Source organism: Eumetopias jubatus, unplaced genomic scaffold, assembly GCF_037043125.1.
Source record: "Eumetopias jubatus isolate StellerSeaLion01/CBP00866 unplaced genomic scaffold, mEumJub1_p1.0 scaffold_2, whole genome shotgun sequence".
Classification (NCBI taxonomy): Eukaryota; Metazoa; Chordata; class Mammalia; order Carnivora; family Otariidae; genus Eumetopias; species Eumetopias jubatus.
In genome coordinates this window covers 117,545,115-117,567,254 of record NW_028274808.1, presented here as the reverse complement: position 1 = coordinate 117,567,254, position 22,140 = coordinate 117,545,115, and the positions used below count along the sequence as shown (strand labels likewise).

The window sequence follows — 22,140 nt, the reverse complement described above, 5'->3', positions numbered from 1 at the left end:
TTCAGAGATCAGAGATATCTGAATATTTATATTCAGAGATATCTATTACATAAATATGATTGATGGACTGATTACGGACAGGGTTGAACTTAGTCTCCAAAGGCATGACCCACAGCCCCAATCTTAAATCCCATGATTGGTCTTTTTGGCCTGGCAACTCCATCCAAAGACTATTGGGTGCAACTGGTTCCCCTGTGCTATGCTATGTGTCCAGTAACTGCTCTAATAGAGATATTCTGTGAAGAATGATATAGGTTATCTCCTAGAAGCTGATGGCAAAGATCTGACCTCTTTTTTAGGCATGTCTGAATTCTTTACAACACAAGGGCTCAATGAGGAAAAGAAACTCTCTTTCTCCCACACATGAGGTGAGACTGTGAAAGTCCACACTCTTTGGAGTAAGAATGAATAATTTGGAAGAGTCCTTATAGGAACTGAGGTCCTATAGTAATTTATATCAATTCTGATAATTGAACTAACTGATACGTAATTGCTACCACCCTTAGCCACTTACCAGAAGGAAACTCAAATACCATAAAGAAGAAAATAATAACTAAAACTCAAACTTTTTATATCTCAAAATATTCAATGAAGATACCTAATCCAGAATAACCAAGCATACAAAAACTCAAGATAACCACAATTTAAAACAAATAAATAAAAGACAGTAGGAACAGACCCATCGTGTATTCAGATAACAAATACAGATAAAGACAAAGACTAAGATTAACATGTTGTACATACTAAATGACATAGTAGACAACATTGAGAAGTTTTGAAGAGAACTGGAACCATAAAAAATAACCAATGGAAAAGTGACAATCATATATACAAATGTAACTTTAGAAATTAAAATGCAAAATTTAGTGGAAAAGTTTATAGAAGTAAGAATAAGTGAAGAAAAAATTACTAAACTGAAAAAGGGGCAGAGGAAAATACCCAGAATGAAGTATGTAAAGACAAAGGTATGTAAAACATACACAGCCACACACATAAATATTAGAGATGTCATAGTTGAATCATGACACAAGCACCTACAGAGGCTGGAGCATTACCATCAGGGTTTCTGTGCTTTTCTAAGACTCCTCTGTTCCATGCATGGAAGAAATTCATATGTGGGAAAAAACATTAAAACTGCTCGTAGTGACCAGCATTGCCTGATGATTGCTGGCATAGGGGTTCTTCCTCAAAATGTAGACAGTGATTTCCCAGGCATGATTGAAAGTGTACTGACTATAAGCTCTAGAGTATTCAACTTGAATTTTGAAGTTCATTTAAAAAGGAAAAGGTAGACAAAGATTTTTCTCACATTTTATGGCTGTGCTTACTGTGGTGGTCAGCTATTCTAAAACTAGAATTCCAAAATTGTTTTCCCTATATGTTTGTTGGCAACAAGAAAAAAATTGGATGAAATTTGGAAGGTGGAAGGAAAGCAGCATTTGCATCCAGTTGGTAGATGCATAGATACTCCCAAAGCTGGTGCATCTGGGGCTGAACTCATGGTTCAACATGCTGGTTTTGGATACCAGTCAACACTACAGCTCACTCAGATTCACCAGGACCTTCTCCTTTGGCTTATTTTACCTGTGGGCCAGGTATTTGCCGATTGGTGGAGAAGATGTCAGCTTCTTCAGAGCTCCCACATGGTCAAGGCTGCAGGTGGTGAGGGTCAGAATCTAGTTTGTCCTCATTGATTCTAGTTGGACCAATCTTTCCCTGTTTCATGTGCAGCTTTCTTTCCCCACTGCTGTCCTGCTAACCTGCAGTAACTTCTAGTCTACCATCAGAAGCAGAGGCAACAATTTTCTATTAACTTCTTCACCAAGAACTACAAATGCGGAAGATCTAAATTTTAAAACAAATCTCTTTGTGGTCTGCTGCCTGCTGAAACCTTAACTGATGCTGAAATTGATACTAACATGGTTCTAGTTCTAGGGAAATAAAACCTTAAGGATGAATTATAGACATATTTTCAGGGATATCTGGAATTGATTCTCTAATAAGATTAAAATTAATTTCATTAATAATCTTGTTGCAAGTGATAAAGGGGACATTGGTAGTCTGTGCCAAGCAATGACAAAGCAGTTGCTTAAATGATTATGAAGACACCTAAAACCAAATGACTATAGAAGGCAAGACTCTAGACCAAGTAGTGCTGGTTTAGAACATTTTTTATGGAAATAAAGACCAAAATGGAGCTTGTTGGTTACTTGAGAATGCATTAGAGAACGTAAAGAAAATGACTAATTCAGGGCTTTAATTTCTCACCTTAAATTATATAAGAAACAAAGTTTCAAGATTTGCACCAAATAAAGACCTTTAATTCTTCTAGATACAGGGCAGAGATTTCTGAAAACCAAACCTCAAGTGTAATCATGAAAGTGGCTACTTTACAGAACAAGATGGATTCATAAAATCACAGGGTTGCATATATTAAATGTAGGAAATTCACTGGAGGAGGATTTGACTTTGAAAATGGGGAGAGCACATTTGAAGAGAGTCAATAAAATTGAGTACCTTAAAACTAAATTTTCCTGAGCCTGAACCTAAGCCTAAATTTCCTGGGTAGAAGTATCTCCTCCTCCCCTGACTGAGGACGTTTTTCTCTCTTTGCCTTGAGAACCTGTAAGGGTCATCCCTGGAGTAACAAGGAAACATCGATTCTTCTGATGATGTACCTCCACCAATCTCATTGCTTTTAGACCCATAACCAGATATAACCAGATATAACCAGATTCAAGTCCTGGAGGACCCAAAGGCAATATGCAGATGGAAATCAACATGAGATTGACCATTCCAGATATGGGGATAGATCCTAAATTTACTGGGGCAAAGTGGAAGAATTATAATGTTGGGTCAGACTGAATTTGTTGATATGTTTGCATTAAGCATAGATTCTAGATTCAATAGAATCCAGTAACTAGAAGAAATTTTAACAGTTTTCTTGGAGTATCTGCAGAATTTTATACTCAAGTAGGGCCTATACTAAATGAAGTTAAAATTCTACAACTTCCTTAGTACAGATAGAAGAAAGTATCCAAAAGCTAAGGAAGGTAAGAATTTAGAGTGTATTTATCATGAAAGACACTCTCTTAATTCCTTATATTCTTCGGAATGACCAAAGATTATTTGCTTCACCAAAGCTGTGAGAAATATATCCAGGAAGAGATTCTAGTATCCTTGATGATCTCAGTGTTGGCTATTCTTTGTAGGCCAGGAACAACAGTGGAAACTACTACCTTTGAATTGGAATCCCTGATGAAGGGATGATGCATCGTAGGGGGCAGGGACCAGTCTGTGGTATTTAACTTCCAGAGGCAAATTAGGTATGGTTATTATAAAGATTTCTACAAATGGTTATTAAACAAAGCCAAAGAGGTTGTCAGAATGACTTGAAGTTCAGGTATCAGTGGTCTTGGCTAATTGTTCATGGTATTCTTAAAACTGAAAGCAGTCTACTGAAGTCTTACTTGTTAGGAAAAATGGAAAAGCTTTAGTCTGGTGAACAGAATCCTGACCTGAATCACAATAGACAGTTGCAACCTCTCAACAAATTCTCATACCTGAGTCTTTTCATAAATTCAGAGTACCTTGCATGGAGGGGAGACTGGATCCCTTAAGGAAGGAACTTTCTATGCATTTAAAAATGTATGCTGTAAATCTTCCTTATGGCCTTTCCAAAAGGGATCTATAGCCATTTAGATGGTAACTGTTCATTGGAGAAGTGTATATATAAAAAGCATTTAGGGGTATTATTGGACAACGGCTCTGAACAGCCACTACTTTTTGGAGACCCAAACCAATCTGAATAAGGTGGAGGCCAAGGGGTTAGTAAGTTCTGGTTAGGGTCCTTCTCACAGTGGGCTCAGTGGGTTCCTGAACTAACCCTGTGGTTATTTCTTCAGTCAGGAAATCATATTGGAATAGACATGCTCACCAACGGACAGAATCCCAAGAATGATCATTTCTTTTTTCATCACAGATCTTCCTAAGAAGTCATTTTATTTCTTCTTAAAGAAGTTTGGAGACCATTATGTTAGGAAAGGCCATGTGGAAGTTACTAGAACTGCCTCTATTTACCAAATAGATTTTACATCCTGGAAGGTTTGCAGAAATTGGTGCCATTATCAAAGACCCGAAAGATGCATGGCGTGGTGAATCTTATCAAAATCTCATTCAACTCACCTATTTGGCCTGCACTGAAGAGAGTTGGATTTTGTAGAATGACAGTAGATTATCATAAATTTAATCAGGTGGTGACTTCAGATGCAGCCACCATTTCAGTTGTGATTTTGATATTGGAGAAAATAGACATGCTCACCAACATGTAGCATGTATCAACTGATGTAACAAATGGTACTTTGGTTTGTATATGCTATCTTTTTACTGGGAACTCTCTGCTTTTACCTGACAGAGACAGAAATACATGTTTACTCTCCTACCCCTAGGGCAATAACAACTTCCTAGCCCAATATCATAATCTTGTCCATAGATACTTGGATGCCCTCTCAATTCCAGGACAGGACTAGGCTGTTCAATTAATGATCTGATTCTCATTAGACATGGTGAGAAGGAAGAAGCAGCTTTTCTAGACACTTTGATAATACACATGTGTACCAGATGGAAGGAGGTAAATGCCACAGAAATTCAGTAGTCTACCACTTCAGTAAAATTTCTAGAGTCAAAGTATCTGGAACATGTCAAGATATGACTTTCAGGGTGAAGGAAATATTGATGTAGCTGCAAATTGGCTCGTGTTTATGGAATTTATTGATTCCCATGATTATCGTCACACTGAGGAAGCTAGGATGTTAGAATAGTGAAAAAGCCTTTAGGAGATTCAGTTACTGTGCCAGATGGGCACATCAGCTTCTGGGGTTGAAATAATGTCCTCTAAGATGGAAGGTATGTTATAAATCAGTGATCGATATTTAGTGCTGTTTCTCCCATAGCAAACATTCATAACTCAGGAAAGCAGGCCTAAGATTTGGGGCTAATTCTCTTACTCTTACCCCTAGTAATTGAACTATTAGTGAAAGCTTTGCTTCCTGTCCTCATATCTTTGAGTTCTGCTGCTTGATATGTCTTAGTTCCCAAGGAATAAATATTCTCACAAGGGGACAAAATTGTTTTATTAAACGAGAGGTTGAGATTACCACCTGGCCACTTTAAAATTCTCATGACAGTGAATCTGCTGGCAAAGAAGGGGATTACTGTGCTCTCCGGGATAATTGATCCTGACTCTTCAGCAGAAATCAATTTGCTACTATGGAGTAAGGAGACATAGGCCTGCAATGAAGTAGATACCTTGGCTACCCTCTTAGTGCCCCATGTTCTGGGATAAAGTTAATGGAAAACTACAAGTGCTCAATAGAGGCAGGACTGCTAAAGCCCCGACCTTTCAGAAATGAGGGTTTGTGTCGTCCTTTGAGGCAGGGAACCATGAACTGCTGAAGAGCTCACTGAGGGCAAAGGAAAGACAGAAGTGTCAAATCATAAACATCAGCTACACAGTCATGCTTAGGACTTTCTTCCTTATATTTATATGAATACGTGTGCATGAACTCATTCAATTCTTTTTTTAAATCCCATAATCCTTATAATTTAACATAAAGTACGTTAATAATACTTAACCCTATTCAACATTTAAAATGTGCTTCAACTAGAAGAGAAAAGAACATCACCCAAAAAAGAGATAAAGTAACTTTGGGACTTCTATCCTTTCTATGGAGGAAGGATTAGTGTGGTTTTTGTTGTACGCAGTTCAGTTGCCGTCGTTAGAGTATGACTCTGCTTGTGTCTTTCTTGGGGGCTAAGTACAGTTAAAAGGTGTATATGTATCTCAAGTTGACAAAAAGTGAACTGGTGGTTTTCCCACTTTTTCAATTTAGCTAAACTAAACAACACTTTCTAGAATTCTTTTCCTATGTAGTTTCAGGTTAGGGTTGTATTGGAAGTTTAACTAAATTGCTTCATAATATTCCTGCCTCAGCATCCATTTTGTGTGGTCACGTAGCCTGCAGGGGCCTTGAACTGACACTAGTTCCTCCTGGGAGCACATGCTGTAGATAACACCCCAAAGAGCCGCAAGTCAGTGTGATGTGCTTCTTGATATTCTGCTACCCTAAGATGGCTCTGACAGCCCCCTTTATCCTAAGCACTCTCTCCTGCCTCCCAAGGCCTTCTCCTTATACTCCTCTTCGATAAGGTCCCCAGGAAGCTTATCAAAACTCCACTTTTTTTTTTTTTTTTTGGTTTGAATTTATCAATCTGGTCTTAGCTTGGGATGCCCGAAAGCACTCCCCCAGTAGACCCTAATAAAAGCATGTTCCCCATGTTCTGTTGGACTCTGTTGACACTCTGCCTTGGTGTCCCTATATGGCCCCTTGAGGCATGCTATGTACTTCCTCCAGGACCTATGAGTAGTAAACGTCTCTATTTTGAGTCCCTTGTGGTCTTTGACTGAACCCTGTCTCACCAACACCCTGAGCTCTGTTTAACAAATTTTAACAAAGTCACAATAGGTTCCTACAAAGGGAATTTTGGTGAGATTTTGAGGGCAGTGAAAAGTGGTCATTCCACCCTGAATCAGAGTTTGGCATCAGGCAGCACGGCAGCTTTTGATGTCTTGTTGAAGTAGGCCTGCAGTTTTTTGAGCTACCAAAGATCTCCTCAAGCTTGTTTTTGGGCGAGGTGATTGTGCCATTTGGCGGCAGAGGGCATCAACTTCTGCAGATTATATAGGTCACTGAGGATGGAAATGGCGAGAGAGAAGTAATTTCAATTTCTGTTTTTCTTCAGGTGTTGCAGTTTCTCTCAACTCTCTCACTTCACATCTGGCTGTTTTCCGGAAGGTTGGCTCTGCTGTTCTAGAGCTTCATCCACTACCAGAGTCAGAGGCAACTGCCTTTCAGGGACATTTTACCAGTTTCCATAATTTCACTAGGTTTCATCCCTCTTGGAATCCTATGAATTTACATAATTCCTAGTAGTCCTGTTTCCCTAAACAAACCTATGATGGGTATTTTTTTTTCCTGGACTTTTTTATTGTTATGTTAATCACCATACAGTACATCATTAGTTTTTGATGTAGTGTTCCATGATTCATCATTCACATATATAACACCCAGTGCTCCATGCAGTACGTGCCCTCTTTAATACCCATCCCCAGGCTAACCCATCCCCCCACCCCCTCCCCTCTAGAACCCTCAGTTTGTTTCTCAGAGTCCATCGCCTCTCATGGTTCATCTCCCCCTCCGATTTCCCCCCTTCCTTCTTCCCCTCCTGCTATCTTCTTCTCCTTCTTCTTCTTCTTAACATATGATTGTTATTTATGTGTCAACTTCACTAGTCCAAAGGTGCCCAGATATTTAATTAAATGTTATTCTGGGTATGGGTGAGTATGGGTAAGGGTGTTTCTGGATAAGATTAACAATTGAATCAGTAGGCTGAATAAAGCAGATTGCCTTTCACAATGTAGGAGGACATCATCCAATTCATTGAAAGCCTGAATAGGAAAAAAAGGCTGAAGAAGAGAGATTTTCCCTCTTTGGTTGATTGTCTTTGGGGTGGAATATCAGTTTTCTCCTGCCTTGGGACTCATGCTAGGAGTGGAATTTATACCAGCGACTGTCCTGGTTCTCTGGCTTACAGACTCAAAATGGAAATACACCACTCAACTGTCCTGTGCCTCCAGCTTGCTAACTTGCAAATCTTGGGACTTTTCATTCTCCATAACCACACAAGTCAATTCTATATAATAATCCCCCCCTCTGAAATATAAATAAATATATGTGAATATAATATACATATATATATAAATTATATATATATGTATATATATATATGTTATTTTTTGCCTGTTTCTCTGAAGAACCTAGATGAGTACAAAACTCTGAAAAACACATATTCTACATAAATAAGCATTAATGTAGATCTTTAAAATCCTTAAAAGTACTCCAGTGGTTCTTTTAGTATGTCTGTAATTTATGAAGATTGAGTGAAATTTTGAGTGCCGTTTTTCAGGAAAGACATTTAAAAGCTTGAATCAAGAAATTTTAGAGCCAGAAGCACTAAAAGGTTTATGGCAGCCCTCTTTCCCATATGTCACTCAAAACAAATATCAATAATAATTTGTAAAATAAACATAATATATCCAACTAAATTCTAATTATTTCCAAGATAATTATTTCAAAAAATGAAAAAATAAGCATATTAAATACCAAATACTTTCAAATTATCTCTATCTCCCACCCTTTTGATATTCCTGTTTTTCCTAGTACACTAAGCATATATGCTTAGTTTAACTCTAGGAAATTGTAGTAGACTGCAAAAATAGTTCTAATTTTTCTTTTTTTTTTTTAAAGATTTTATTTATTTATTCGTCAGAAAGGGGGAGATAGAGAGAGAGAGAACACACAAGCAGGGGGAGCGGCAGGCAGAGGGAGTGGCAGGCAGAGGGAGAAGCAGGCTCCCCCCCAGCAGGGAGCCCGTTGCGGGACTCGATCCCAGGACCCTGGGATCCTGACCTGAGCCAAAGGCAGACGCTTAACCAACTGAGCCACCGAGGCGTCCCTAGTTCTAATTTTTCTCTCTATATATCTACCACCTTTGAAAAGTGACATTGCAGCTCCTTCCATGAAGAGGTGGAGACTTTCCTACCCCATGAATCTGGGCTGACTTTTAACAAGTTTTGGTCAATAGAATATAGTAGAATGGCATGGATGCCAGTCCTGAGTTTGGGTCTCATCTGTTCTTGTACTGCTTCTCTTTCTCAGTGGCCTGTGCAAGTCTGAGCTAGCCTGCTAGGAAATGAAGACCATGTGGAAGAGAGGCCAGTTGCCCCAGCTGAGGCTTCCTAATCCTGTCTACTACTAGTAAATATTGAAACATGTGAGGAAGTACAGCCAATATCGTCAGAGCTGTTTACCGTACCCACAACTATCCAGGGATAGAAGAGTAAGTCCAGTTGAGACCAGAAGAACCGTATGACATATGGACTCATGAGGGATAAAAACTGTTTTGTTTCTTTTAAGCCACTGGGCATTGAGGTGGTTTGTTACATCGCAATGGCTGAGGGAGAAATCCAGCACGGGACATTATTAAGCAGGAGTATATACAGAGGAAGGTGATTAGCCTGTCAAGAGGGTCTGAAAATCAAGCTGGATGAGAATGGGTTGAAAGGATTAAGGACATTTAGCATAGAAAGCAAGGATTTTTGGGAGGGATAGGGTGGCTTCCCCAAAACAATTGGTGAACTGTTATGTAAGAGGGGATTATGTTTATCCAGAATAAATTTAGACGGCAAAAAGGGGCGCCTGGGTGGCTCAGTCATTGGGCGTCCGCCTTCGGCTCAGGTCGTGATCCCGGAGTCCTGAGATCGAGCCCCACATCGGGCTCCCTGCTCCACGGGAAGCCCGCTTCTCCCTCTCCCACTCCCCCTGCTCGTGGTCGCTTTCTCGCTGTGTCTCTCTCTGTCAAATAAATAAATAAAATCTTAAAAAAAAAAAGGAAGGCAAACAGTAAACACTGGCAGATATTAAGATGATGAAAGACATTGTAATAGAACAATATAAATTGTAGAACTTCCTCAGATTTATCTGGTGGGGATGGTGCCTTACAGTGCAGTTAGTTTTTGTCATTAGAACAGTTCATACAGAAATGTTCATACAGAAATGTTCATACAGAATGGATGACCTTTTCACAGGTTTGTTTCGGAAGGCAAATTTCCTCTTTGGCTTGAAGTTTTGACTAGGCAACATATAACATTACTTTAAGTCCAAATTTATATGTGTGGTAAGAATTTATACGTTTCTTTTCATTAAGTATGCTTTTCATAATTATCAATATTCAAAAATTGATATTGCTTAAATAGCAATAATAAAACTTTGATTTTCTATTCACTTTGATTTGAATTGATGATATCATAGCCATACTCCGAGTGGAATCATCTGAAAATCTATCCACCACCTTACCATCGATAGAGCTGTTAAAATGTGTTCTTAGGGCGCGTGGGTGGCTCAGTCAGTTAGGCAGCTGCCTTCGGCTCAGGTCATGATCCCAGGGTCCTGGGATTGAGTCCCGCATCGGGCTCCCTGCTCTGCAGGGAGCCTGCTTCTCCCTCTGCCTGCCTCTCTGCCTACTAGTGTTTCTATCTCTCTGTCAAATAAATAAATAAAAAATCTTTTAAAAAATGTGTCCTTGATTCCAAATAATTCACTTCAAACGAAACTGTTGGGTTACAACCAATTTTGAAAGTGAAGACAAAAAATTCACACAGAAGTGATATAAGAAATTTATTTCTGTTCCTTTGTTCAACAAATATCTGATTTCCTGTGATTTGCTAGACACTGATTTAAGCACTGGGGATATGTTAATAAACAAGTGAAGGCATTACCTTAAGGAAGGTTCTCTTCTAGTAAAGAAGGAAAACAATAAACAATTAGGAATTCCATTTTTTGTGTTTTGGTTCACAACCCTATCAGGAGCTTAGCAGATATACTTGAAACTGGCCCTCATACTCAGAGGGCAGGGAGAGACCAAAGAAAGGAGCAGGCCACTCTAGACTCGGAAGTGGCAGTTTTAATAAGCAAAGGGAACTTACGTACAAGGCTTATCGTGGGTGGCAGCAAGACAAATGGACCCCCGCACCACTTGCCAAATCTTAAAAATTTAAATAAGGGCCCTCATGGGCTCAGTCACATATATCATACAGGGGTTCTCGACACCACATACTTGTCTCAAGGTTCTATCCTTGGAGCCGCATCTGGGAGCAGGAAAGGCTAGTGGGACCATATTCCAAAGACAGGCAAGGGAATGAGGATGCCAGGGCCCACTCAGCTCACAGGGCATTTGGCAATCAGGTCTTCTCCATTAATGTTGCCCAACGCTAGGAGTTAGCCATAGTGCTAAGAAGAAAAACTAAGCATGGTAAGGAGACATAAATTAGCGGATGAGGCAGTATTTTGGGAAAATGATCAGAGAAGTCCTCAGTGGGGAGGTGATATTTGAGCACAGGCCTGACTGAAGCTGGGAACAAACCTAGTAAACAAGGGGAATAATTTACCAAACAGATGGAAAAGGTGGGGAAGAAGTTTTGCTAGGCATAGTCAATGAAAAGCAAGAAAGGCTACATGCTAAAATGAGGTGAGGCAAAGGAGAGAGGCAGGAAGAAATTAGAGCAGTAGACAGTGGCTAGGTAATGTGAAGCATCATAGGTCATGATTAGAATTTGGTATTTTATTTGGAGTGTGATGTAAAGCCATTGGAAGGTTGAAACTAGGCACTTGGCAGGATATGTTGGGTTGGCAGGATATGTGTTCTATTTTGTGTGGTTCACTCTTGCTTTTGGGGGAACATAAAGCTACGGCGGGGTTGAGTTAGGGGCAGAGCTCGTTGGTCCTTGACCCAACTGTTTTCATATCCACTTTTTCCTTTCTCAAGTTCTGCCTTGGTACTGTATTTTCTGGGCTTTTTTATGAGACGGCTGGGCGAGACACTGACAAGTGGAGGGAAGAGAGAAGCCAGGTCATTTTTTTCAATCTTCTTTCTCTCTGCCTCATCACTGACTATAAGCTGAGTGAATTATGGTGGTTCTGCTTTCCCTGGCATCAGTAGTGAGTATACTTTTGTGCTCTGGCTATGCCTCCTATTTTTTTCCTCAACCAACAAGAAGCTATAACTTTATTAATGATAGAAACACTATACAAATTTCAAACCCAGCTTCAGTTATTCTTTTGAAACACCAAAAATGGTCCTTGTTTTCAGATGGTTACATTGTTAATTCCATAATAGCATTTACAATACATTACTGTTGTTCTTCAGGAATGGACTGCCTTTTCTTTTGACACATTAGCTTGTGACATGACCCATTCTGTGTCCCTAACCTCCACACCTGTTTCATCAACCTCTTCCTCTTCACTCTCCTCTTGTACAGTTGGAGTCTGTGTGTTTTCTTGAATGTTTGAGACAGCTTCACCTTGAACTTTGAATTCCTCAGTAGTTGCTAGTTGTGCTTGCTGAGATAAATCCTTGATCTTGGCTTCCCCCAAAACTATGTAGGTATCTGAAGCTGGGCTCTTGTAGACATCTGGTTTTGTGATGACAAAGAAGATATTCTTAGATTTCCAGATAGTGACTCTCTTAACCCTTATCACCTGTCAAAGATCCAGTTTGGACACAGCCTTCTGTGCCTTCTTTTCACTTCGGCTCTGTTTTGCTTTACTGACCGGTTCTTCATTGATTTCAGCTGTGGCTGCCAGCTGGGCTTATTGTGTGGTCGCCTGTGTGGAATCCTGTTCCTCGAGCTCTGGTACTGATTCATCACTGTCGGATTCTGTTCCAGACCCTGTCTCAGGCTGAGGCCCTGGAACTCCTGCTCCGTAGCAGGGACTGTTTCTGTGGCTTCACCAGGCATTTTGTGAGGGGAACGCAGAACCAAGATGGTGGCAGAAAGACAGCGAGCCATGCATGCCTCTTCTTTCTAAACCTCAGCCTGTGGGTGGGGAATTCTCCAAGGTGATTTGTTTATCTAGTTGGACCCTGACCTGACTGAAACAAGAAAGCTGAAGCAGGAATACTGTCATGAGACCATTCCAGTAATCTAGGCAAGAGAAGAACAAGTCAAACAAATTCTTATAACAGCATGGACAAGGTGAAAAATGATGAAATTCGGTATCTCTTTTGAAGGTAAAACTCACATAGTTTTGTGATACAACAAATGAAAAGAAATATAATGTCTTCAATGTTCAGTTTGTAAAACTAGGTAAAGGTGGTACTGTTGGTAGGTATGGAGAAGATTGAGGAAGGAAGTGATCAGGAGGGGAGGGCATATAAATTAAGAGTTCTGTTTGGTAAAAAGTTGACATTGACATAGCTATTTGAGATCTACAGGGGATCAAGTAGAAAGTTAAGTATATGAGCCCAGAGTTTAGGAAAGCACTTCAGTTTAGAGAACTGTTGGGTGGGTGGGTAGGATTATTGGTATAATAAAGTCACGCAATTTGAAAAGATTACTTAGGAACTGGCTATGCTTAGAGAAAAATCCATAGCTGAGGACAAAGCCCTAATGCACTCCAGCATTTAGAAATTGGAGGGAGAAAAGAAACCATCCTAGGAGACTGAAAAGACACAACTAGTAAAGCAGAAGGAAAAAAGACAAAAGTAGTATTCCTGGAAGCCAAGCGGAGAAAGCTTTTCAAGATGTCATGTCCAGTGGATAAAATGTTTCCTGTGTCTACTACATCCTTCCTCCTTCCCCCCTCCTCCATCTCCCTCCTTCTCTCTGTCCACTTTTCCCTTCTTTCTTTCATTGCTTTATTCAGTTGTTTAACCAATATATATCGACAGCTTGCTGGATGTACTGGGCTTGTTAATTCAGAACTCAGATACAGGAGGCTCTGAATAAGAATTGTTAATAGTAGTCTTGTGGACAAGAGTCAATTTTTTTCAGACTGTTCCTTTAAACAAAGAATCAGAATTTATTTTTAGAAATCAAGGCATCGGTTAACCTGGAAAACAAAGCCATTATTCTACGTCTTCGGAAAAGAATGAGATTTTTATCTTGCTTCACACTTTATATGCACTTACTCATACAAATAATATGTATATATGCATAAATATTTTACATTCGATTCTATCATATTTATTCACAGCATCTTGCAATGGAAAAATTTTTAAAAAGTTTCTTGTGTATCTATTCTATAATTTTATTTTTCTGCTTGGAAATAGCAAATGCAATAGAATTTTCTCTAGAGCACCTCATTTCTCTGTGACAATCCAAGGGTTAAATTAAAGGAGAAGTCAGATTCTTGTCCTTGGCTCAGAGAAAAGCTAAACCGTAGCCTTCATTTATTTCCTTCAGATTCTGTTCTGCTCTTTTCTCTTTTAGGGCTGAGCATGTAGCCTTCATTTTTCTCATCCCCAGCCAAGATGCACCTCTACAGTGGGGAGATATCCAGAATATGGGTTGGATCTAATTCTTAAAATCAAAGATAGATACGTTCCAAGGTTAAATTTGGAAAGCTCAGGAAATCCTAAGTGCAAACACCACCTTTCAATCACCTGCAAATCATTTCCTGCTCCCTTGTCTCTGAAAGGCAGGATTGCAGCCTCACTGTAATTTTTCTTTCTAAATTAAGCAGCGCATTTCAGGTGTCTGAGAAGCAGCTGAGTGAGGCAAGGGATTTTAGAACTGGATTCCATTCAAATTTGCTACTGGTTTATTTTATCATTACATTTCCACAAATGGGGGTGAGAATTTTAGAATTTAGCTGAGGTCATTAGAGGAACAAAGTATGGCAGCAAAATAGGCCTTGATGTTTTAGAGTTAAAAATAGAAAATTAAGAAAAAAATATGCTATTAAAATTCTACACTCTTAATTCCTTTTTTCCTCAGTATAATTATGAACTGCATGTGACAAATAAGATACATTAAGCAGACTGAACCCGGTAAAATAATTGTATTTAACTGCAGAACCTAACTAGGGAACTTTTTGTCTTAGACCTTATTCAAACCATTAAGAGCTTATGTTTATATGTTTGTACCCTTTAGTAACTAGGACTGGGATTTAAATGTAGCAGAAAAGATAAGAACCAGGTCCCACTGTTAATTTACTGTTAGCTCATGAGAACAGCCAAGCCTCTTGAATAAAATACGAAATACAAATTTTAGACTCTTAATAACATTAAGTTCTATTGTGACTAAATTTATTTCTGAAGTATGTGTGCCCAGAGTGTACCTAGAGAAATTCAATCGACAGAAGGTTTCAGTGACTTCAGATAAAAATGGTTATATTTTGTTAGGTTAAAAAATACTCAGGGGCGCCTGGGTGGCTCAGTTGGTTAAGCGACTGCCTTCGGCTCAGGTCATGATCCTGGAGTCCCGGGATCAAGTCCCGCATCGGGCTCCCTGCTCAGCAGGGAGTCTGCTGCTCCCTCTGACCTTCCCCCCTCTCATGTATCAATATCCTTGATGAGTATAGATGTAAAAATTTGCAACAAAATAATAACAACCTAATTCAACAGAATATTAAAAAGATCATACACCAATACTAAGTGGGATTTGTCCCTTAGATGCAAGGATGGTTCAATATATGAAAATTAATTAATGTTATACACCACATTGACAGAATAGAGGATAACAATTACCTGGTCAAGTCAAAAGATGAAGAAAAAGGGTTTGATAAAATTCCTCATTCCTTCATGATAAAATCTCTGAACAATGAGAAATAGAAGGATAGTACCTCAGCATAGTAAAGGTCATCAATGACAGGCCCACAGCAAAAATCTTTCTCAATAGTGAAAAAGTGAAAGCCTTTCCTCTAACATAAGAAATAAGGTAAGGATGCCCACTCTCACCACTTGTACTCAACATAGTACTGGAAATCCTAGCCAGAGCCATTATGTAAGAAAAATAAATAAAAATCATCCAAATCAGAAAGAATTAAAATAGTCCCTCTTTGCAGATGACATGATTTTATATATAAAGAACTCTTCAGAGTCCATAAAAGAATTAAAGCTAGTAAACCAATTCAGTAAAATTGCAGGATACAACATCAAGATGCAAAATTCAGTTGTGTTTCTATACAATAACAGCAAATTATCTGACAAGGAAATTAGAAAAAAAAAGTCCCATTTATAATGGCATTAAAAAGAATAAAATACTTAAGAATAAACTCAACTAAGTTGGTGAAAGACTTGTATACTAAACATTACAAAACATTAATGAAAGAAATTGAAGAAACAAATATATGGAAAGGCATGCCATGTTCATGGATTGACAGCCTTAATATTGTTAAAATGTCCACACTGCTCAGAGCAATCTATAGACTCAATGCTATTCCCATGAAAATCGTAAGAGGTTTAATTTTTTCAAAAATAGAGGGACACCTGGGTGCTTCAGTCAGTTAAATATCTGATTTGATTTCGGCACAGGTCATGATCTCAGGGTTCTGAGACTGAGCCCCATGTCGGGTTCCATGTTGGGCATGGAGCCTGCTTAAGATTCTCTCTCCCTCTGCCCCTTGACTCCCTCTCTAAAAAAAAAAAAAAAAAAAAAAAAAAGACAACTTTTACAATTCACAAGGAACCACAAAAGGCCACAAATAGCCAAAGCAATCCTGAGATAGAAGAACAAAGCTGGAAGCAATGCATCTCCTGATTTCAGAATATATTACAAGAGTATAGTAATGAAAACAGTGTGGTACTGACATAAAGACTGACATAGACAAATGGAACAGAATAAACAGCCCAGAAGTAAAGCCATGCATATGCAGGCAACTGATCTTCAACAAGGGTCCAAGAATATACAATGCGGAGCTTTTCAACAAATGGTGTTAGGAAAACTGGATATCCACATGCAAATAATGAAATTGGACCCTTATCTTACACCACACACAAATCAACTGAAAATCAATTGAAGATTTAAATATAAGACCTGGAACTGTAAAACTCCAAGAAAGAAACTAAGTGAAAACCTTCATGACATTGATCTTGGTGACAATTTCATGGGTATGACACCATAAGCATGGCAACAAAACCAAAATAAGCAAGTGGGCCTACATCAAACTAAAAAGCTTCTGCACAGCGGAATCAACAAAACGAAAAGGTAACCTATAAAATGGGAGAAAATATTTGCAAACCAAAGGGTTAATTTAGAAAATACATAAGGAACTCATACAATGGAATAGTAAAATAACAAATAGCCTGATTAAAAAAATGGACTAAGAGCTTAGACATTTCTCCAAAGAAGATACACAAATGAACAACAGACTTATGAAAAAATTCTCAACATCACCAATTATCAGAGAAATGCTAATCAAATTAGAATGAGCTATTACCTCACACTTGTTAAGGTGGCTTTTATGGAAAAAAAAAAAACAGTTGTTAGTGAGGATATGGAGAAATTAGAACCCTTTTTAAAATTTTTTATTAATTAATTTATTATTTTTTTTTAGAGAGGGAGAGAGGGAAGAGAGGCAGAGGGAGAGGGAAAGAGAATTTTTTTAAAGATTTATTTATTTTATTTTTTAAAAAAAGATTTATTTATTTTTTTGTTTTAGAGAGAGAGAGAGCAAGTGAGTTGGAGGGGCAGAAGGAGAGGAATAGAGATTGTCAAGCAGACTCTGCACCGAGCAAGGAGCCAGACCCAGGGCTCCATCTCACCACCCCAGAGTCATGATCTGAGCCAAAATCATGAGTGGGATGCTTAACTGACTGAGCATTTTTTAAAAATTTTTATTTTTTATTTGTTATTTTTTTATTTTTGAGAGAGAGAGAGAGAGAGAGAGAGTATGTGCACATGCATGCATGAGCAGAAGGGAGAGGGGCAGAGGGAGAGAGAATCTTAAGCAGGCTCCATGCCCAGGGCAGCCCAAAGCAGGGCTCCATCTTACAACCCTGAGATCGTTACCTGAGCCAAAATCAAGAGTCTGTTGCTTACATGACTGAGGGACCCATGTGCCCCTAGTAATTAGAACTCTTATACATTGTTGGTGGAAATGCCAAATGTGCAGCTGCTATGGAAAACAGTATGAAGTTTTCTAAAAATTTTTTAGAAACTACCATATGATCCAACAATCCCATTTCTGGATTAGCCTAAAGAATTGAAGTCAGGATCTCTTGGAGATGTGAGCAGTCCCATGTTCATGATAGCACTACGCACACTAGTGAAAATGTGAAAACAACCTAAATATCCATCAATAGATGAATAGAGAAAGAAATGTTACACACATATAATGGAATACAATTTGGATTTAAGAGTTAAATTCTGTAATATGTGACAACATGGAAGAATCTTGGAGATATTATGTAAAGTGAAGTAAGTCAGTCACAGAAATATAAATACCACATGATACAATTTCACTTATATAAGATAACTATGATAGTCAAATTCATGGAATTAGAGTGTAATGGTGGTTGCTAGCAGTTAGGGGAGGGAGAAGTGTGTAGTTATTAATCAATGGGCGTGAAGTTTCAGTTAAGCAAGATAAAGATGATTAGCTACATAATAAATTTATGTATATTAAATACATGTTATGTATATAATAAGATAATATTTAAAATATAATTGGATGTACATTAAGCCCCTGAGACATATTATGTAACACTGAACCTATAGTCAATGACAATGTATTATACACTTAAAATTTAAGAGGGTAGATCTCATGTAAAGTGTTCATACCACAATAAAATAGTTTTTTAAGTGAAAGATAAAAACACATTGCATGCATACAAAATATGCCAGATATTTTTCTATGTGCTTGTACACATATAATCTCTTTTTTTTCAAAGATTTTATTTATTTATTTGAGAGAGAGAGAATGAGAGATAGCACAAGAGGGAAGAGGGTCAGAGGGAGAAGCAGACTCCCCGCTGAGCAGGGAGCCCAATGTGGGACTCGATTCCGGGACTCCAGGATCATGACCCGAGCCGAAGGCAGTCGCCCAACCAATTGAGCCACCCAGGCACCCACACATATAATCTCTTTAAAAATTAAATTTTCTTAACAAGAAGCAAGTGATACAAATTAATAACAAAGCATCAAAAAAAAAAAAAAGACTTCAAGCACTGATTCTACCAGCTAAGATAAGACATAAGCAAGACATTTAATCTTTTTAAGATTTAGTTTGTCTATCTGCAAACCAGGGTAAATAATTTCTGTCTTAAATCTTTTGGGAAAATACCAAAATGAACAAACAAACAGACAAACAAAAAACCTGGTTGGGGCTGGCAAGTAGTGGAATCCCAGGTTTCCATTGATGTCAAAACTTAAGTATCAGTATGATTAAATGTACTGAAATTTTCTAAACTTTCAGAAGAAAATCCAGAATTCTCTACATTTATTATTTTATAATTGGTCTTATATAACCCAGTTCACCTACCGTGGAGTATATGCTCCATTTGGATTAGCTGAGCTCAAGATTTAGAAATAGATAAACAGCCTGATGATATAATTGTGCCTCCCTTCCTCCAATTCCACCCCCTGTGGTGCGGGCAGGTGTCCCACCCAGACTGTCATCACTGATGCATAGTCAGGTTCACTTCCTAATTTTTTTTTTTTTTAACCATTTTCTTAATGAAACACAACTGGGATGATTGCTTAGGTTACCTGAGTTGTCAACATTGCCATTACCTCCTATGGATGTTTCTCATGTTTTCTTCTTTCCTTCATTTCTACCTTCTTCTCAAACCCTCCTTTTTATCCTTTTAATTCAGGGCTGAAGTTATAATAATTCTCAGATCTTAATGTCTCTTTTATTTCCTCTTTTGGAAGCTGGCAGGTTCACACAATAGCTGGATCTTTCATGCTGAATGAGAAATTCTAAGGATAAACTGAACTTTTTTTTTTTTAAATATTCGATGGCATGTGGACTCAGCGGGTGGGGTGTTTGGTTGTTCAGTTATTCAATATTGTTATTACTGTAGATGGTACTTATAACATGTTTGAGGTCTTATAGCCTTGCCATTAAGACAGATGGTCTGGATTTGCATTCTCCTTTAGTCCTGATTGTGTGATACTGAGTAACTTATTTAACTTTCTAAATGTCAGCTTTCTCATCTATAAAGCCAGAATTGTTGTGAGGGTTAAAACTAATTTACTACACCCATCCTTGCATTATTTTTCCATAGTATTTGTCTAAATCACTGTACATTTTTTAAAAAGATTTTCTTTATTTATTTGAGAGAGCGAGAGAAATCACAGAGGGAGAGCCAGAGGGAGAAACAGATTGCCCTCTGAGCGCGGAGCCCGATGGGGCTCACTCCTAGGACTATGAGATCATGACCTGAGCCAAAGGCAGACACTTAACTGACTGAGCCACCCAGGCGGCCCCAAATCATTGTATATTCTTATTTTGAGTATTTACTGTCTTCATTTAATATTTTGTAGGCATAGATATTTTTGTTGGTTTATCACTGTAGTATGGAGTCTAGTACTGTGCCTAGTATGTAGAAGGAACTTAATAAAAGAGTTATGAATGAATGAAAAATGAAATATGATTAATGTGATTTTTACTACATGAATACAGACTATTATAATTAACACAAAGATTACTAACAATCCTTCCAGAATCTTGTAAGGAGGTAATGTTATCATTCCCCTGTTAGTCATAAGGAAACTGAGGCTCAGAGAGCTCACACAGCACAAACTGGTGGGATAAGGGCTCATTCCACCCCCTCTAAGGTTCAGAACCCCATATCAAAGGTTTTTTTTTTTTAAGATTTTACTTATTTATTTGACAGAGAGAGACACAGCGAGAGAGGGAACACAAGCAGGGGGCGTGGGAGAGGGAGAAGCAGGCTTCCCGTGGAGCAGGGAGCCCGATGCGGGACTCGATCCCAGGACCCCGGGATCATGACCTGAGCCGAAGGCAGAAGCTTAACGACTGAGCCCCCCAGGCGTCCCTCGAAGGTTTTTAATTTTGTAAGAACCATCAGTAAAAGGATTCTTGGATCAACTTCCTGAGAGACAGAGCCTGGGACAAGTGTTTTGGCGCTAGCATTCTTGGAGTGCCCTCAGGAGATACCCGTAAGAAAATAAACAGAAGCAGGATAACGGAGGGCAAAAAGCTAAGCAAAAATATAGTATTTACGAAAGTCAGGACTGAGCCTGACCTCGTGGGGAACTCTGGAGTATAAAAGGCACCACAGAGTTGTCATGCCTTGAAGTTAAGTGGGTTGGGGCTGCAATTTTGCATCCCCGTATCAGCTAGTCAGTGGCTGAATCTTGTCCTCCTCTTTAGAGGGTGCCGAAGGTCTCAGGCATATTCTAGTGAGGCAGTTTCTGCCAGTGAAGAACCATTCTCTGGAGAAAGGTGCAATTGTACCTAATAGTAGTCGGCATTAACAGCGATAGGTGATAAATGCATCGGTCCAGTAAGAGGAATCTGGGCAAAGCACCAGCAGCCTCTCTCAAGGGGAAATCTTAATTGTTCTGCTGTCTCCCATGTGTTCATTTCACTCCAGCAGCTTACGTCCACATTTCCTGAGCCTGTATCAGCCTAAGATCAACCTATGTATCTGCTTTTCATTTCGAGCAATAGTGAATTTAATAAAGGAAGCAAGGGGGAAATTAAGGAAGCATTGTACCAGTAGCCACTTTTTTATCAACAGGAATATTTTATGGTTGGTCCTACTTGACCTTGATGCCACAGTCACCAGTCACATGCCTTTCCACTATTATTGGTCAGATAACTGACAGCAGAATTATACCATGTTTACTGGTTTTGCCTCCAATCTGTTTTGCTCTATGGAAGTACACTTGGGGCTGCCATTGCGTATTCAATGAATGTTTACCCTGCCTTTTGGGATTCTGCCTAGAACTTACCTACTTATACTTACATCTTCTTTGGATTGTTTCCTCTGTTAGGAATTCCTCTTTCCCTGTGCACAATTACATAACACGTTTAGTCTCTGAGGCATTATTCCATCCTTTGGCTCTGCCTGACTCTAAGCCAAGCTCCCCACATCCTGTAACCAGTGACCTCCAGGGATGACATCATCTTTTTTTTTTTTTTTTCCCCAGAAGCCCAATCACAGTGGCCTCCTTGTGGAGAGGGCACTAATTTATAATTGCAAATATCTATAAAATATTTTGAACTGCAGAGCATTTAATTATACAGAGAAGGTTAATGCTAGAATTTTAAACCCCTGAGGACGCTTTATTTGCCCATTGCAAACCCCATAAATGTCAATAAGACCACGATCTGCAAATTAGAAAGTGAGAAACCACTTCTCGAGACAGCTGAGGTTTGGGTGAACCACAGGGAAATTCCTTTACCTGGAAGCCAAATAATCATGGTAAAAGGGCAAGGAAGTCTGGTGAGCACTATTCTAAATCATTAAGAGCTAGGGGACCATAGATTTCATAAAAATGAATCTCTTCTTTTCTAACATCTTACACTGAGGACATTGGTGTTACTTACATTTAAAAATAGTTGTTTAATGGTTCACATATGTAAACCTGCATTTGGATTTCCTGATAAAGAATAGTAACAATAACAACAGCAACAAAAAATAATTGATAATAATAATAATAATAGAGGCTGCCACCGCTGCCAGATGTGAATCTTGTCTTGGAATAATTTTCCAAAAAATATAAAACAAAAAACTGGGCAACAACAACAATGAATAGTAGTAGTA

The 22,140-nt window shown here is 38.7% G+C and overlaps 1 pseudogene; it reads right to left on the bottom strand.

The window, feature by feature from the left end:
- Nucleotides 1–11,770: 11,770 nt before the first annotated feature.
- On the bottom strand, nt 11,771–12,415 carry LOC114199340 (nascent polypeptide-associated complex subunit alpha pseudogene; annotated as a pseudogene).
- Between the last annotated feature and the right edge of the window lie 9,725 nt (nt 12,416–22,140).